The 3653-nt window shown below is 30.9% G+C and overlaps 1 long non-coding RNA gene across 1 annotated transcript; it reads left to right on the top strand.

Moving 5' to 3' along the window:
* The first annotated feature begins 1107 nt into the window (after positions 1 to 1107).
* On the top strand, positions 1108 to 2656 carry LOC141676593 (uncharacterized). The gene is made up of 3 exons (XR_012557084.1): positions 1108 to 1186; positions 1652 to 1735; positions 2421 to 2656. It is a non-coding gene; the product is annotated as an uncharacterized LOC141676593 (long non-coding RNA).
* Positions 2657 to 3653: the final 997 nt, after the last annotated feature.

Raw genomic sequence — 3653 nt, 5'->3', positions numbered from 1 at the left:
CTGTGCAATTTATATGTATTTTTTAATTGGTTATTTACATTCATTCTCTATCATATTGCTTCATTTACCTACGGTCTGATTTTGGTCAATAGAAGTATATTTTTTAGCTAACCTGAAATATGGAAATTGATTAAAATGGGTAGCAAATCATGCCTGCCCTAACTACTTGTATATATTAATATACTTTTTTCACGCCACTGGCTTGACATAATGTATATACATTAATATACTTTTTTCATGCCACCGGCTTGACAAAATATTATTAGTTGCTTGATAATTGGGTTGATTTATTTTACTTTCAGTTTGTTGGAGATAAGGTCGCATACGCTCATTCTCAAGGTCTGAAAGTTATTGCATGTGTTGCGTAGACTCTAGAGCAGAGAGAATCTGGATGTATTATGGAGGTTTTTGCTGCTCAAACTAAGCCGATTGCAGGTACCTACATCAATACAAGTCACAGTGTTCTGTATTTTATTTAATATTCTATCTTTGATGAATCCATTCTGTACCCACCTGAATTTTCATTTTATTTTAATCTTTTGACTAACTTTTTCTCTGAAATGTTCAATTGAATTTTGGACGAGCTATAAATTTTACTTTTGACATAGTACTTCAATTACACCCACCATTTTTGATGTTCTGAATATTATTATCGCGGACTTAAAGTTCAAAAGCAGCCACTTCAATGAAGAATTTATAGTGTTTAACAAAAATTTCTAAATCATTAATGATATTTCTATTTGAGGATGGACATTTTTCATTATTTCCACTTTTCAAATATGTACTTGTTCTTCAGTTGCTGATTACAAACATTTAAACCATAGAAAAAATATCAAGTTGTGACAATGTTGTTTTGGCTTATGAACCTGTATGGGCTATTGGAACCGGAAATGTTGCAAGTCCTGCTCAAGCTCAAGTAGTAAGCTTATTAATTATATTATACGAGCTATAAATTTCTGTAATGCTAATATACAGTAGTAAATGGTTTCAGTACTGTGTTTATCTTAATTTGCCTTAGTTGAATAAACAAGTTGACTTCAAATTGGATACACTTAGACGTTGAGTTTCCAACAACAAAATCTTTACAAATAATATTGGAATTTGTAGGTACATTTGGAATTGAGGAAGTGGCTTCGAGGGAATGTCATCCCTCAAGTTGCTGAGACCACCAGAGTAATTTATGGAGGTAAACCTATGCAGCTCTATATGTGGTATTATCTTCCAGTATTATTATGTGCGATTAATTACCATGTTTATTTGAGCAAAATTAAGCACATCTTACAAAAGCTCTATGTTCCTATGCTCTTGTTCATTTTTAATCAAATGGCTGAGTTCCACATACAAATGTTTTAATGTGTTTGCAAGTGAAAAAGTCCAAAAATCCAAATATACCCTATTCTCTTAGTGATAAGATGGCAAGAGTTCAAGCCTTTGGAGGGAACTGGTGTGAGTTATTTATTTCCGCAAGTGACCTTAATAAAGTAGTAGTTTTCTACTTTATGTGTCAAAATTTGACCTGGGTTAAGCTACTATCAATTGACTTGAGTGGTTACAGGGTTGACTGAAGAAGGACTGCTATATTTTATTCTTAAAATATTAAATAATAATAATAGATTTACTTTTTCTTCTAAGGAATATTGCATGTCTGTAGTAGGTGCAAGGTGTGGAAGAGTTAGAGAACTAGATAAAAAGCAATTTCTGCACTATGCCGCTCTAATTAAGTGGAAGCATACTGGTAAAATATCTTTTAGATCTTATTGGCGTTTGCTTACTTTGCCCATATCTATGAAATTTTTGTTCCTTGCCGTAAGCATTACATAATTGATCATGGCTCCTATCTTTACCACTTTATTTGGATGGAAGTTGAAGATATGCTCAATAATATACCCCTGATCATCTGTCGCTAAAGGATCCCCAAAATTATACCTTCACAGAAAAAATATTTAGCTAATACTTTAAGGTTAAGGGGAAATTTATTGCAATTAGTTTCATGACAGGTGAAGTTGAGAAAATAAAAAGGAATTACTGATCTCAATAGTGCAATCAATCCAAATATAAACAGAGATCGGTTTAGTCTACAACTTAAGAAAATAACATTATAAAATTTAAAGCCTATTCTTCTGGAAAAGTAAATGTCAAACACTGATAACTTATGATATTGAATGATAAATTTCTTGGGAATTAGAAATCAAGAATAGTTATTATGGTCTTGGAGAAGATCAATGAGATTATATCCATATGGGATCACACTCTACACATAGAAAAATAAATTTGGGCGCCATTGTGAAATGTAGAATGATCAAAACATATTTATTTATTATTCTATGATAACCTTATGTTAAATGTAACTAACATAGATTAAAACTGCTTTCACCCTGATGAGATCTGGAACTTACTGCCAGCTCTTTTATCCTAAACAGTTGATCAATGGCAAAGAGGATGCTGCTAACAACTTTGCTCATGGGCATTACACAAGTAATTTCTGTTTCTTTGATCTCTACTTGGACCATATTAGAAAACTTGCTGACAACTTCACCAAGTTGCAAGGGTTTCTTGGCACTGGATTTGGTCTTCGATCCCTGTCTATCTATTTCCATTTAATACACTGCTACAACTGATGACAATAAAATTACTAATGATTAATATTTGCCTTATATGCACCAAGGTCAATAGCTCTTAGTTTGGTTTTGAATGATTCTGTAATAAAACTAGATACTTGACATTTTTGTTGCTGAATTTATGTGTTTAGTTAGTTCATTGTTTAAATACTTTTAATGAATAAATATTTATGTCAAAAAAACAATTGTACATGTTAATACTGATGCCAAAAAAATAATTATACATTACTTTTAATATTTAAATACTGATGTCTTAAAGGCATTTGTACATCACTTTTAGTGAAGAAAAATCGATGTCAAAAAAGTTGATATAAGTCGCTTTTTCCTAAAAAACTGATGTTTAAGTCTAAAAGGAACATAGACATCACTTTGTTTGGGATAAAACTGATGTTTAAGTGCCAACATAGACATCACCTTTTACTAAATAAATTGATGTTTAATATCTGATTTTACATCACTTAAAATAAAATATATGATGTTTGTGGCAAAAAACATAGCTCATTATATATTTAATCTGTTGTAATAGGTGTAATTTATTTATTAAATTATTTATTTCTAACATTTTTTGTAAAAAAAATGCATGAACATCATCTAGTTTTCCAGAAACAATGTCTAATCAAGTAAAAGACATCGGGTTATGGCCGATGTCTAGAATAGACATCACCGATATCAACATCGGTTGTAAAACAACATAGACATCGGCCAAAAATCGATGTCTATGGATATTTTTCTTGTAGTGTATAAAGTTAACACTGGTCATTTGTTAGTTGTAATAATTTAGATCAGAAATCTTGTATTCTCTCAAGGAAAAAGCTAAGCTCTTTAGCAACTAAGAGCCTAGAAATTTTGTAGCAAGACATTCTTAATTTTAATATAAAATTAAGTGAGTTTTGAAATATATGTGTTCACTATTATTACCTGTTTAAATTCAGTATTGACACATTTCACTACAAGGTTTTAGTTTACTTTGTTCATCACCATAAAAAATTCAAAAAAAACATAAAAACACCAAACACATTCACCTCCCGCTGTGTG

Source organism: Apium graveolens, chromosome 8 (genome assembly GCF_009905375.1).
Source record: "Apium graveolens cultivar Ventura chromosome 8, ASM990537v1, whole genome shotgun sequence".
Taxonomy (NCBI): Eukaryota; Viridiplantae; Streptophyta; class Magnoliopsida; order Apiales; family Apiaceae; genus Apium; species Apium graveolens.
Note: the sequence above shows the minus strand (reverse complement) of the source record. Positions and strands in the feature narration are given on the sequence as shown.